A 15,713-nucleotide genomic window follows, 5' to 3' on the forward strand; every position below is an offset into this window, starting at 1 on the left:
AAAAGACTATTGCTATTATATTTTTTCTTTGTTGTGTCTCTCAGAAATCAGAAGATAAGCCAAAGCTAGGAAAGGGGAATTCATTGTACTAGGCCACCCTGCTGATCAACTAAAACAATAAGTTATTATATGCTTTATCTCAGTGACAATGCAATGATATTATATTATTTTACCTTGTTTTACTAGCAAGGCATAATTGTGTACAGCCTCTCCACAGAGCACCGAAAGAAACTGATGCACACAAAGTATCGAGATTGGGAATTTGGAAAAAGAGCTAGCATACAGAGATTTTTTTTTTTTCCATTCTGATCAATGGAACGAAAATCTGAAGAATCCCCAGCATGCAACATATTTCATATTCTCATTCTTTTCCTAAATAAAGAACATATTTCACTTACAAAAGTGAACTACTATAAATGCAGTTGGAGCCTGCATTATCCATCCTTTCCATCCTGGTCATCTCCTTAAAGTCTCTCTCTTTTTCATACCTTTTTTTTTTTAAAAAGGTAGGTAGGCAGAATTAGGTAGAATCTCTTCTGTGACCATATGAATTTATAAACAAACACTCCATTTGTATATCTAGCTTTCCTACAATGCACAGCAAATCTCTCTTTAAACACAGAATCGAACCAATTTTCTAAAGACAGATATTTGTTTCAAATAGTATTTTGTTCTGGAATTAAAAAAAAGATGAGCTTTGATCATATAACTTAAAATCCTGGAAAGGATGAACTTTATTAATCATTTACCTTTCTATTTTAAATTGACACTTGTCTATTACCGCCTTATACAGCTTTCAGCATGACTTCAGAGACCCACTATAGATTTGCCATCAAGTGTCCTGCTATTGTTTTAATACAAATTTGAACCAGAGACCTAAAAGTACAAATCATACTGCCTCACCCTCCTAAACTAGGTAGTGGTTGTATAGAATATAGTTTCTCAGTCGCTGTGTACATTCTAGCAATTAGTTTTCAGCTACAACATTTACCTACCTAGCACAATATTAATTCTGGTAATATACTTTGATTCCTCAAATAAGCTTATATAAAGACAGGTTTTCTCCTATTAATACAGAAGAACCCACAAGTGTTGAAGATAAAGTTACAACATGATGTTATTAGTACTCAAAGGAAAGTGCATACTGCTGTAGCTTACATGAAGCCATTAAACCTCTTCAGAAGGTCTGCAAAGCCAACACTTGCAGCTAAACTCACCTGCTGCTTGGTTGTCCCTGCCCAATGACTCAGAGATTGTCTATTATTACTGGAAAAGAGGAGCTAGGTACAGACATCACAGTATGCCCAAAACAAGCATAGTATACATTTATGTATGGATGATTTCACGTTCCTATTCTTCTACATCTCCCACTAACATGGTATTTGAAACAAGGTAATTAAATTAGACAACCGGTGGAAATTCCTGAGATTATTTCAATCGAAAAAACAAACAAACAAAAAACAAAACCCAACAGCTTCCTAGATACTCAGTTGTACCCTTTTAGCCAGAGAGGTGAATATGGAATAAAACAGATGCAAGCAGGAAGATAACCACTTGGCAAGACCTGGACACTAGAACACAGTAGCCAGCTAAGCACAATCATTCAAGTAGGCTGTGGAGCACAGAAAATGGTTCATTAGGGACCCCTACAAGGCTTTTCAGCCTCACGCGGCACCCTTTTCAGCCCCTTGACACCAAACGCCAAATGCTACTGGCCTCGCTCTCTAAAGCGGCATATTTTTTTAATTGCTATCCTTGCTGCGCAAGCAGTGCCAGGAGTCACCCCTCTCATTGCCACATGCTTCCCACCACCTGGTGCTGGCAAATATCCTTTTGGCTGGCAAGGCAGTAGGACTTCTTTTTTCCTTGTGGCTCTTTTGTAAAGGGTACAATGTGGATCGTTGTCTCCTTACACATAATTAAATGCTTAAGTGGCAGCATGTCATGCTGCAATGAGGGGATATGAGCCGGGGTCCTAGGCTAGCCTGCAGGCTCACAGGGTTGACAGGACGCACTGCATTGAATAACAGTGGTGAAAATTACCAAAGAAAAAGTTAATTCAAGTTCAGTTAATGGATAAATGCCCAAGTGAAGTTTAGTGGGGTCCATGTTCATCTCTACTTGGTCAAAAATGCTTCAAGGAAAGGATAAAAGGAAACGGCAACAAGGAAGAAGTCAAAATTAAGACTGCCGCGGTAGTACCCCCAATCCCTTACAGGGATCTTACCTGAGCTTAGATCCCATCGCTCTCAGCTTCAGGTGAAATGATGCCCCCAGAGTTGTGTCACCTGGAGGAAGCACAAAACAAAGAACAAGCACAGAAAAAAAGTTAGTGGACTTAAAATACAAACATTACAAGCATTAAAAAGCAAAACAAGATAAATTCGATCACATCCCTGGCCAGAAACCAATCTATATTTATCTGACAACGGGAAGGATGTGGAGGACTTTTCTTCCTTGGTTAGTGAACCTTGAGGAGTGCCAGAAGGGTGTTGGAGACGGGGGGAAGGAAGGAAAAAGTGGCTGAACGATTCCAGGAGCTCAGTTTTGTGGCTGAGAGCAGGTGAAGAACTGCTGACTTCCATGTAGCAGGGGATGGGGGTTAATAAAAAAAAAAAAAACAACAAAAAACAATCAGTTTGTAATCCTCTACAATTAGTTATTTGAAGAGACCAGTGTTGCCACCTGCCTGCATTGATCATGAAAATTAAGGTCATTCAGTAGAAGACTGCCACCACCATTAAAACCAAATTTCTCTCATCTGGAGGGAAAGAAGTGGCCTTTAGACTAAAGAGAAGCCTGAATTCTTCCCTAAGCACAGATTCAGCGAGGGTTTATTTTGATTTGCACACCACTGCTTCCTTTCATGCTTTTTTTTCTTGAAGCGGTATGTGCGCTGTTAAAAGAAACAGGCTCTCAGCTTGCAGTGGGACCCTATTGTTTTATATCTGTGGTTGAAATAAACGTCCTGAAATACGTTTGGTTTCTCTTAAATTTCAAAGTGGTGGCCAATAGTCAGCTGCAAATGGGTTCAAAGTGATCTCGAACAGCGTGGATTTAAATCCCTCCCATCAGCTGCTGGAAAACAAAAACACAATGAAACCTCTCTCACCATTGTCTATTAAATTCTGGTCAAGCCTTACTTTCAGATATCCTAATTCAAATCTGGAGATGTTGTCTTGAAATCAATACGGAGTGCGTTAGATACTGAGCTAATGTAAGCAAGCAGACGTCCACCAGAGTCACTGAAGTTGCTTCAGGACTTAGCTTTGTGGGTAAACTCATTGTTCCACAGGCTTAACCGAGAGCACGGTATTCCCATCTCTAAATTATCTTTGCAGCCACCTCCCTCTCTTTCTCTTCCACTCCCTCCTGGTATTTGATAAAACCCCCAGACTGATTCTTTGCCAAGTGAAGCAGACAAGTGTTTCATTACTCATTTTTATTATTTTTTAAAAGTGTTTATCTTATCTGTGGTTCTGTCTTAAATAATAATAATAATTAATAAATAATAAAGTACTTTATATGTGTCTGGGAGCCAAGAAATGTTTTCCATTCTTTCATACATTTCTAATCTGATCAAAAATGTTTTATTAGAAGTGATTAGAGTAAGGACATGGGGGAGGGGAGTGTGAAACCAGAGTTATTAATAACTGGGTATTCAAGGAATTCTCCTCCAGCCTAAACTGACTAGGACGATTTGATCCTAAATTGAAACAGGAGATCTCAAATATTATCAAGAGAGAGGGAAAAAAGAAGAAAAGAAAAGAAAAACAGCTTTGCAGCAATAAACAAACACATGAATAAAATCTAATTTTGGAATTGATATCCAGAATAGTAAATGAGGAGCTAAATCAAGCTCGCAGCTAAGACACGGGAGTGCTATTCTCATACCAGTTTTGCCACTAGATCACTGTGTGGCCTCAAGTAGGAGACTTCTTTAATATCTGTCTCTAATGGATCAAATTGAGATATTAAGACTATCTTCTCTGAACAGCTTTGACATCTTTGATGCTAAGTATTCTTCTTCTTCTTATTGACTGGGTCTATGGTGTGGTTTTTAAAAGCAAAAGCTGCTAGTTTCTAGCACAGAAATAGCATATGTGCAGTTTAAAATTCAAATGTGTTTATAACTGAACGCTAATGGCAACGTCATTTATTCACTTAACAATTCTGCATTAGGCCATATGAAGCAATTCATTTTTTAATACATTTATTGGTATCGTACAGAGAAAGATGAGTTAAAAGGTAGCTGAGATTCATCAGGAGTGCAAATTGCAGCATACCATAAGGTGGTGAATGCTGCCCTCTGCCTCAGGTTGGCAATGGTCACTTACTTAGAAATGGTCTATTTTGGAAATGGGGGTGGGAGATGGGGGGGGAATATAGGAGAGGTTAGGTTTCAACAGCTTTCCTTAATACTTCTGTCTGTAACAGTTTAATTAAAAGTCTAAATGCTTAAAACAATATCACATTAGAAAGCAATTTCTTCAAGGATTCAAGGTTGCAGCTATGTTAAAATTAGTTTTTTCAAATATCTGTTACACAGAAGAAGAACTATTCTCTTTTATGTTGCTTTATCTTAAATAGGCTGTATAAAACAGTCATGTCAGCATTAAGCTTACAGGCCCGTAGAAGACAGTTTTTTTTTTTTTTTTACATGGATATTTTCTATGATTCAAGAATACATACAACTTATTTCAGTATACTATTTTATTTTTATTTTACAGTTTTAAGCACTATATAATGACAAAGGAAAGGCACAATATTCTATATCTTTTCAAATAGTGGAGAATAAACTCAGTGCGTTTCCCTGACAGGTAGCATGGTTGAGATGCATCTGCAGCTTTAATGCAACACCTTCACAATCTACTAAAGGTTAAGCTTCCATTATTCGGCTCTTGATACACCACTGCCTTTACAAAAACCACGTATGAACAGGTCTTTGTTCTCATCTGCCTAGAGTTTGGGGACCCTCTTTCTCCTTTAAAGTTGCACCTGACTTTTCCTGCCTGCACCTTGAGTACTCCTTACATTAGTAGGAAACGAGGGCAGAGCAAGGTGACCGTTAAGTGACAATTTCTATTAGAAAAGTTAAGCAACAGGTGCAGCTCCACTGCCAACCTCCCCGTAGCAAGTCCCATGCCTAAGCAACCCGCAGCCTACCCACCACACTGCCCCGCTGACTGATCCCCAGCAAAGACGCACTAGACATATGGGGCCCATGTGAGCGCGAGACGTGGCACTATTGTCCTACCCCCTCCTGCCTAAAACCAGGCACTGCCGGGGGCGCAGAGGAAGCATGGCTTAGGAGAGATGTTTACAGGCCACGTGTTCAATCCAGATATACAGCACATAGAGGTGGTTTCCCCCCCTCATTCTGTTTTGGTAGCATTTTATACCATCGCACACTCACGTGAATGACTATGAAGGGTTTAGGACAATGGAAAAATCCAGCCCCATGACTAAGTCCTAAAGCTCATCTTTTTAGAATACAGACTGGAAGGCAGACTGGATGCCTGTCTCTCGAGGTGATAAAATGCAATGTTCTGAACACAAGGTAGTATTTCTCCTGGGAATGTTTCATTTTGGGTAAGAGGGCAATAGTCTCTTCCATAGCAGCAGAGAAAATTTCATTTGTCTTAAGGGAGAAAGTTCAGAGCAGCTTTGAGAACAACCATCTCAGAATCAAATTGCTAACAGAAAGGAGAAATTGATAGGGCTTTTTGTTCACTGATCGTACATGCCAACATAATAGTAATTAAAAAAAAAGCTTTAAAATATGAGAAGAATAGGGAAACCCAACATCAAGATTCAAAGGAAGGATTCTTAGAAGCTATGAATGCAGTACTTTGGTTCAAAAGACCCAATGGAGTCAGGTAAGGAGAGCAAAATACCCGAGGCAATTTCATAATGGGCTCTCAATTGCACTTAACAGGAAAATTTACACTCACTGAATGAGGCCTAAGAATTCTTTACTATAAAGTGAGGGAAAAAAAAAGTCAAGGCAATGTGCAAATCATCTAGCTTAAGATTTTATTTGTGATAAAAGACAAATATCATACTAATTCTATATCCCTGTAAATAAGGAAATATAGAAAAGCTGTTTGTGTGCAATGCCAAGATAACTCCTCTCCCAATGTATTCAGTGGGGGATATTTAGAATTACTAATATATTTATATTTAGAATTTAGAATGGAAATCAGTCCAAGTGAATCCTTGAATTTTCCAGCAATAGAAGTGGCTGTTTGGGACACTTTGGTGCCATGTCTTTAGCCACTAACATGGCTTCTGAGAAGGAAAGCACCTTTTTTCAGAAGCCACATAATTACTGATCAGAAGATAAAAAATCCTTTTTCCTGCAACACTGTGGTTTTGAAACTGGTTTTCACCCTACCTTGAGCTCACAATAAAACCCTTCAAAGATTTAACAAAAGCAAGAGTGTGGAAATGTCTGTTTCGAGAAGGTACGTAGCGCAGCCTAGCAGGCATGCTTTACTCTGAACAGTTTTTCACACTGAATTTGGCAAAATAGGCTGAACCTAGGTCATGAGTTTCCCAGGCCAGGGCCACAGCCACCAGACCACAGGATGTAAAAGTCTCTATCTTGAGACAGACATGGTCTGCAGTTTCTTTGGATTTGATGAGATGGCATGTTTTGGCCTCCTCTGCATGCGATGGGGAGCCCCCCGTTCCAGGGTTTCTCAGTGATGTAAGTGACGTTCAGGTGGATGGTGTTGGCCTAACAGGACCACTGGGACTGTTGAGGTGCCAGGATATCAGAAAGGTCAGCGTGTTTTGTGGTGTGTGACTGGCCAGAGTGGTAAAAGGTGACCTAGGGAACTGCAAGAGGCTTCAGGGGCTGTTCACGCAGGGGTCTCTCCTTTATTCTCCCCATCTTTCCAGTACCAGATCTCTTTCCTAAACCCCATGAAACATGTAATTCTTTCCTCCACTATCCCCCCCCCGCCTTTTTCTTCCTGAAAAGCAGAGAACTCCTCTTCCTCTCCCCAGCCCCATCTTCTCGTTTCTCCTCTGCAACAGTGTCTATTCACATCTACATCTCCCCAGATTTGAGAAGGAAAAACAGGGAAAGGAAAAAGGGGAGAGAGAGATTAGGGACTTGACAGAGTTTGGGTCAATACAAGGTTGTTAGGATGAAGTGTCCTAATTGCAATCTGGAGCCAAATGTGAGAAGTGCTGCTGTTGAGGATTGTGGGGGTGGAGGGAAATATAGACCATGAACTATCCCCTTCTCTGATTTAGGCATGTCTGTCTTTCTGGGCCTATTATGCTTATGTCTGGTGCCAGTTCTATATGATATTCTTCCCTGATAGTACAGACAAAGTTCAGTCTGTGGGGACAGTCTCCCCCTCAAATACTTTCACTTTTGTCTAAAGCCATCCCTGTACTTTCTCCCTTTCTAGGGGCTCAGCATAGCCATGAAGAAGAATGAGGATACAAAAGACCCTCTGCAAAGTATGTATTTCCCATCCTGTCCCTTCTAGCCTTGCTATTTCCCAGTATTTTTTCCTCTGTGAAGGTCCCAGCTGAGAGGAGAAAGCAGTGGAATATTATATTGATACTCACTGATTTCCAGAAACAGGCACATAAAAAGACTTCCTCCTTTGTCTTTGCATCTCCTCTACCTTTATACTCCAGCTGGAGATTCTCTGAGCTCCTAAGCCCCTCTAATACAATTTATAAACTGTATATTCCTAGAAAATCCTTTCTTGTAGTAGATTTACTTTATAAAGCAAGACAAAGAATAATTCACTGACTCTGCAGGAAAAGCAATGGAAAGGGCTGCTGTCACGGGGGCTGGCCACCTTTCTCACTCCTCATGTTACATATTTCCACTATTAACCCACCAATTTCATAGCCATGAGTGCACAAAATTCATGGAGCTGCAGTTTTCCAGAAGATCTGAGTGCAAGGATCTCATCTTCTTCCCATCAATTAACTAGAACACATTTCAATATATTTTTCTGTTTACTTAAATAAGAAGCTATGTTGCACGGCATACAATCTAAACCTCTAGCTTCCCTGATGCAAGTTGGGGAACCTGTCCCAGTCACAAATGACCTACGAGAAATTAAGTTGAAAAGATGGGCTGCTTGCTTCTTGGTGATTTTGGAAACTGCAGGCATCTCCCATCACCTGTGAATCTTTTCATGAAGGCACTAACAACTTCCTTTTCTCAGAGTAACAATAACTACAGGACTTAGAGTTTTCTAGTGTTTGCTCATTCTGCTGCTGCCATAGATTAAGTGTGAGAAGTTGTAAGCTATCTAGCAAATGTCAGATAATTCACTGAGAGAAAGCAGAAGAACTTTAAACATATTTCAGTAAGGATGCTCACTAGCTGTACAGGGGAAATTGTTTCACCTCTACCTTTAAAAATTAAGTGCTCTTCCATTTGTTCTGTTCCTCCTAAAGTAACCTCCTAATTTTTCTGAGCAATTTTCCAATAAGAATTTGAATATATTCCCAAATTTAAAAAATTGAAATACTAAATTAGACTTTGAGGAATAAAGAATACTGCCTCTACTAATGGATATCACTAAAAGGTACAATTAATATGAATTTTCATATGTAAGTCTGCTTCCAACCTCACAAAATCCAAAAGCCTGACATAAAAGCAGAGCTCTGAAACAGCTGGGTAGCTTGAATCTGATATGAACTTTATCTATCAGAGAGATATGCTACACACCTTATAGCTAGAGACAGAGCTTTAATTTCAAGCCATGGAGAAGAAAAAGCATAGGGTGAATTCCTCATTACTGTGCCAAGAGAAACTAAGAACATTTACTTAGACTCTCAACAGGGGTAGAAAGATATGCTGAAAGTGCTAAAAGCTGGAAGTTAATGATAGATCTTATGGTCCTTTTAGACATGTTTTTATTTTCAAAACTTGTATACCCAAAGTAAAAGGGTTCAAGCCTTTTAGTGAGGTTCAAGGGTATACTTGGAAATTGGAGTAATATGTGAGAAGATGACATTTACACCATGTAAATTAGAAGAAAGAAATTAAAATGAGTTTATATCTGAAGTGAAGAAAAAAATGAAGCTAATCATGTAAATCTGAAGTTATTTATGCATCAATGTTTGGGCAAAAGAACGTGGTAAAAGACAGCTTGCTAACAAAGACTTAACAACTGGGATTGAAAGAAAGCACCAAGGTCTGGAGGAGAAAGAGGGAAGAATGGAGAGAAATCCCCCTATTTGCTGTGACATTATATCTGTAGTGGCCCACGAACACTGGGCGGAAAACCAAGAACAAGCTCCTTTCAACAAAAGGTTAAAGGCTGACTGACAGCTAACTGGGCTGAGAGAGAAAAACAAAAGTAGTAAATCGTAGCAAGTATAACAACATACATTAAGTATAGTTTTCAGACTCATAATATCTATCATAACCATTATCTTTGGATCAGTATCTAATTAATACTGCAGGACCAGGCCCTATATGCTGACAAATGATACTTTTCATATCATTTTCATTTGAATTCTTCTTAATGTTTTCTCCGTCTGTGATCACTGCCTTGATCCAAATTAATTTTGCTTTTATATAAAGCCCCTGGCAGAGCTTTTGTAGACTTTCAGGGCACAGAGTCACATTACACTAATCCATGGCAAATGCTGGAAACTGCTGAAAGGACAGTGGCTCCTTTTTGGGAGGGATGTTGGATGGGGTTAATTTTCTGTCAAATCATCCTACCTAGATCATATGATCTCTAAACCTGACATCAGGAAAACAATGCTCAGGAGTGCACGGCCAGAGACGGGACTTCTGGTGTCAGCCAGCAGTTACCCTGAATTAGGTATAATGTGAAACTGTACTGCGAAAAGGAAGGAGTCACTTCTGGGCATCTTGGAGAGCCATGAAATGCCCTACCAACTTAAGGGGGAGGAATGAGGCTACGGGCCTGCCAGAAGAGGAGAATTTAAAGTGAGGTTGTGTCTGAGGGGAGGGCAAATTCAGTCAGTGTAGACGCAGTTTGATCCACAGCTCTCTGAAGTCAAATGTTTTAGTTTACGTCAATGGCCTTTGATTAAGCCGAGAGAGAGCCGTAATATCCAAGGGCTGCCAGGCTTGGTTACAGCCATCAATACTATAAATCCCTGAGGGAGTTTCCTTACTAAACTCTAGGTCTTCTTGCTGCAGGACTCTAACTAAGGGCATGATCCTGAATAAACTTCTGTCCTATCGGCTCCAGAAGCCGTAAATTCCTTCAGCCATCTTACAACAGATACGACCCCTGCTTTGCTGAGGCTGCTTCATGCCAGGGCTGGAGAAGAGACAGTTCCTGACAAAACAAACCTACTCCCATCAGCTGCAAGGGGAACTTCTCCCCCAGGTGTGGGATGGGTCAGGGAGGCCCTGGTCAGGCCCCGTACGCCGGCCCCAGGCACGAGCCTCGAGGCTCAGCCGGGCGCAGCGGGGCTCCTGGCCGGGCTCCTTCCTGTCCCATGCTCCCGCGCAGCGGTGCTGCCCCTGCCACCCGGGGCAGCTCTCGGGTGGCTGGATGAGCCGTTTTGCCCTGCTGAAGCCAGCACCCGGCCCGGTAACTCTAGTCTGAAATGGACTGTTTCATTTTTGTAGCCTCTTGTGAGAAACCCATTTGACTTCTTCAGCTACTAAGTCTTTCCGAAGAGGAACATTCCCAGACAGAAAACCGTTCCCTTAGAAAAAGGAGCTATAACTCTCCCTGCTGTAGCAACTGATCATAATGCTGTTGTATGCTTGGGAAATCCTTATCTGCAGATTAACCTGGAAGCTTCCCCCTCGCTCCCTCATCAAAGCTTGAGTCCACCTCCTTGCCTTTTTTTTTTTTTTTTTTTTTAAAGAAAAAAATATTTGCAGGATGAACAGAAAATAAATCAACACTACTAGAAAACCAGCAACTTGATTGTTTCTCTCTACTTCTGCAAAAAACCCATAAAAGCTCAATTGTCCTCTCAGGACTCCTTGGAAGTCTTAACAAAAGTCTCTAAAAAGAAGCTAAATGAAAGACCAGGGAGTTAGCAGCAGGGCAGATCCATCACAGACAAATCAGACGAAACCTCCTTTCCTTCTGACTGTATCTGGGCTTAATTCTGATCTCCTTACTCATGCTGAGTAATAATTCACACCATAAATAGCCCCATTGGAGTTACTAAAATCACTTGGAGTAGGCCGTGAGCCTGTTTGACAAGTATCAGTCTGACAACACTGAGGCTAAAAATCCTAAGAGCTAATTCAAATATTTTTGCAATTGTGTGACCTGAAAAATGGGCTCTGTTCTTCATTGTTGTTAGGGAGGTTTGTTGCCCCCTCCCAAGATAGGAACTTTGTGATTTTTCCTTTCTTTTTGTTTTTCATTTTAATATGAAATCCAGCTAGAAAATTAATGTCATGTCTACCCAAGGAAATGCAATGAATATACATAGATGTATGAAGAACTGACACCTTTTTGACAGAGATATTAAAACAGTAAAACCTGAGGCCAAGTCTATGGTACAAAATTCTGTCTGAAAAATACATTAGTCAGCAATGTAATAGGACACAATGTCAGCCATTAAGCCAGGCAGGGCACTTTTTTGGCCTACCCAGTGATTAGCCTGACGCAAAGCTCTAGCTTATTTACGGTGTCTTCATGTTGCTTCATTCACCCATATGTATGTGACAGCAGCACTTAGATAGAGATTTGCTGTGCTGCTGTAAAATAGTGTATACTGTAGGGTTTTTGTTTTTTTCTTTTTAACCTTTGTAAGCTGATCTCTTCTATGAGTCTTTCTCAGTGAATTGAAGAATTTTTCTGTTTCTAGTTACATGAAAGGGAGTCACTGGAAAGTATCAAAAGACTACCGACAATCAAACAATTCTTCCTGTATTTTCACTGTAGCAAGGCTGATCAACACAAGCAAAATTACTCCCCAAGACTTAATCAGTATCCTCAGGAAGCCTATTCTCCTTTTGCTTAAAATACTGAATTCCCGTGAGAGGGCTTAGCCTGGAGATGTGAACCCTGAGGAAGATCCCGAGGTCCCAGCAGTCCACGACTGCCACTGCCCAGGCAGCCCCGCGGCTGTGCCGAACGCCTCCTCCAGTGGGAAGCCTGGCAACAAGGCACTCAACCAGTTGAACAAAAAACAAGCTTCGCACCAAGCGAGCGATTTGCCAACCACCAACAGCCTGCAGGCTGGATACTGTTACCTAGTTATTAATGAATGCTGCTGATTATCCTTCTGGAAGCGCTTTGTCCACCACACCTACTGGTGGGAACCTGCACTGGGAACGCTGGGCAGGGTTGCTGACATAGGAGTGACATTAGAGGTATCAAATAGGCACCACAAGAAGCAATGACAGCTTTAAGACTTGGACACGAATCAGGATAGTTTTTCCAGAGGACCCCCGGAAAGAGGGGGAGAAGGGTAGGCTACGTCCAGTTTAAAGTTTTAAAAATTATGAAAGTATTTCTCAAAATGAACAGCTCCTAAGACTCCACTACAACTTATACTAGATTGCAGACTGCTGTGCTTGATTGAAAGGCAATTAAATTTTATACAGAAGGCTTCCTATTATGGCCCTGCAGTAAATTCAGCAGGGACAGTGACCCCCATGTAAGTTCAAAACTCCTCAGCATCATCTATGCATATGCAAAGCAACGCACTGCTAAAACCTAGAGGGTGACATCTCAAGCACTCAGAAATGATGTGCTGGGCTTCTAGGAATCAGGAGACTGTCCTCTAAGATTGTCCTCTCATAAAAGAAAAAAAACTTTTGTACTTTTATTTCCTTTAACTTCTTTGCCTCTCTTGGTCACCTAAGCATTTTTGAGCTTACTTTTCTTTACAAAATGTCAAATAAACAAAAAGCCAAAACTCACAGAAAGGGTCATGAAATAACACGAATCCAGGAGCAAGAATGTCAAGAAACTAAAAAAAAAAGATACCCAAATGCTAAAAAGTTTGCACTAAGCTGAGAGCTGATGACTGCGGCAGAAGTGCAGGGATGTAAGCAAATACAAAGCAACCGCCTGAATCTTATTCACGTATAGAAATGAAGGGGAAAAAGAAATAAACAAAATCTGAAAGGAGAGGAGAGTACAGAAAGGACAAAGATGGGAAAGAAAAAAAATGCATGAAAAGCATATTAAAAACATGGTGGGGAGGGGAGAATCAAAATTCAGTGAAAACAATTTAGTCTCATTCTATTAGCAGAAAATGAAAGACTGCTAATGCATACCTTAAAAAAAAAAAAAAAAAAAAAACCTGCAGCTCTAACTTCTCTTTCCTCAATTTAAGAAAATTTTGCTGCTTTTTAAGCTATAAGCAAACAATGGAGATTTCTTGCCCAAATTCTCCTTTAGGTTGAGCTTTCACACAACAGTTGAGAGCTTGACAGCTCGCTGCTGCAGATGGGGGCAGTGGCCTCGCTCCCCAGCTTTGTTCCCAGCCACGTGCTCTTACTGCTTCCCTTGTGCTGAAACTGGCACTTGTCTGACACCCCAGCGAAAATATTCTACTCTAAGTCAAAAAAGAAAAAAAAATTCTGTTGTGTTAGGGTATTTTGTTTAAAAACAAACAAACAAAAAACCCGCTGAGGAGAGATGGGTCAGACTGCTCAATCGTCCCATAAAACCTAACCCTTAAAACGCGCCTGGACCTGCGCAGATGTTAGCATTTTGTGCCTGTTCGGCTCCCTCTCCTATGAGCCATATCCTTTTATTAAATGTATATATTAAATGCAGTGCAATTCTACTAATAAATTAACGAAAATGATGCTAAAGGGTAGATTAACCCCCCCCCCCAACGTAAACTGCTAACAAAAGCAGGAGGTGATAACTACAGCTGAGTCTCCCTCTTTGCTCAGTACAGCGTTGTACCATGGAGGTCCCAGACCAAGGTAGGTACTAGGTGTCACTGGACTATGGACAAAGAACAGAACAAGTTACAAAAAATTAACCGTATTCTGCCTTCACTTGCACTCTTGCAACCTGGTTGACTTATTCTGGTTCAGCTTCTCCTCATTGCAGAATTTGGGTGAGTGTACACAGATCAGTTAGGCTTTCCTTGTTTTCACAACGTTATTAGCATCATTTAAATAAAGGATTTGTTTTTGTTCTCTTCCGTTTCTGGGCGGGGCAGATTTCTTTTTGCAATATCCTTATAATGGCATGGAACAGGCTATGCTGGTGCTATAACTCACAGCACACAAAGATGTCCATCACACTGCCCAAAGAAAAAGCTTTGGCAAATGCAAATACATTATTGCTAGACCATGGTCCTTACTCACATGAGTGATCTTATTACTATCTGTGGCACAAAGAAGAGACGGCAGGATTCAGCCTATTAATTTCTGAATAATCTTTGCTTTTAACATTTTTTTTTTATTTAGAGAAACAAAAACAAAAAGGCCTAATTGAAATAAATCACTTAGATAAAACCAGTATACACTACTTATGCAGGTAGCATACCTGCTATGTAAATGCACGTGTATGGACACGGACACACACACCCCAGCTAGAGCTTCCAGTGTTTTCTGGCTCCTACTATTACATGCAGAAATGCCCATGCCAGAGTTTTCCAGGTATCCAGGCTCCCCAGGACAAATCTGGGAGTCACTGGGCAAAAGAGCAGCCTGTGTTATAGTGGAGCAACATCCTCAGCTGCTTGTTAGGAATTTGTCTGCCTTTCGTCAAAGCCAAGATATTCCTGAGAAGTATCTGAGGATATTTGGTGAAGGGACATTTCCTAGATCGTTTCCCTTATTCCATTACTGCTTTTTTAAAAAAAAAAAAAAAAAAAAAAAGAGAGAGAGAGAGAGAGAGAGAGAGACAGATGAAATTATTTAGATTTGTTTAAAAAAAACAGGAAGTGAAACTAGCTGAAAATAATTTCTTAACTTTGAGGTGCACAAAGGGTGGAGCAATCCTGGCTGAAGTTAACCGAAAAACATAAACGCACTGATTTCAATCGAGAGCGCTTTTCATGAGACTGTTTCACTCACTGGTCGCTGCTGAAGGCTCCCGGTGCCTTTCGGAGGTGTGTTATCCCTGCTGGAATACGCACACGAGCTCAAGTGTTGCATAATTACACAGAACAGGGCCTGCACCAGAATATCCTGTTTGGCTTCCTGCACACTCACTGGGGTGGCTCAGCTGAATCCTTGACAACGTCTAGCTCCGCGAAGAAAACATCGAGACTCCTTGCTGATAGCAGTTTTTCACCTAGAGCTTCGCAGCAGTTGGGCTGTTTAGCCCCAAAGTGTAAGCAGACAATCGCCCTATTGTTTACTTGCTGGTCAGAAGGAGCATTACTGCTTTTCCTCACTGTCCGCGGCCTCTGTAATCCTGGCAGTCATGTTCACTCAGCAGTAAGTCTAAACATGTGCTTCCCAAAGGGGTTTCAAATCCATGACATAGATTAGCATCGCCGCGGCTCGACGCTATCTGTGACAGCTTCCACAGTAATTAACATATTTTCAACCGTGGTCAATACTGAAATTATTTGATGAGGGCTCGTTCCAGCCCCCAAATTGTGAGAAATTAACAAGTTTAAGGAGCATTATTATTATAATAAAGTGAATAGGCTGTGCAGGACAATGTATCATTCAAAAACTCTGTCAGCATTGCTTCATCTTGTTACATATCACTATATCTTAAAAAAAAAGAAAGAAAAGAAAAGAAAAGAAAAGAAAAGAAAAGGAGCGATTCAATTGTGCGATGGTG

The 15,713-nt window shown here is 40.7% G+C and overlaps 1 protein-coding gene across 1 annotated transcript in view; it reads right to left on the reverse strand.

Annotated features, from left to right (window-relative positions):
• ADGRL2 (adhesion G protein-coupled receptor L2) overlaps positions 1–15,713 on the reverse strand; it is a 386,461-nt gene that overhangs the window by 309,120 nt on the left and 61,628 nt on the right. The window contains exon 2 of the mRNA XM_026116423.2: positions 2,228–2,288. The gene's annotated coding sequence lies outside the window, so the exon portion shown is untranslated. The remainder of the gene's footprint in view (positions 1–2,227; positions 2,289–15,713) is intronic.

This window comes from Dromaius novaehollandiae, chromosome 8 (assembly GCF_036370855.1).
Source record: "Dromaius novaehollandiae isolate bDroNov1 chromosome 8, bDroNov1.hap1, whole genome shotgun sequence".
In the NCBI taxonomy this organism is placed as follows: domain Eukaryota; kingdom Metazoa; phylum Chordata; class Aves; order Casuariiformes; family Dromaiidae; genus Dromaius; species Dromaius novaehollandiae.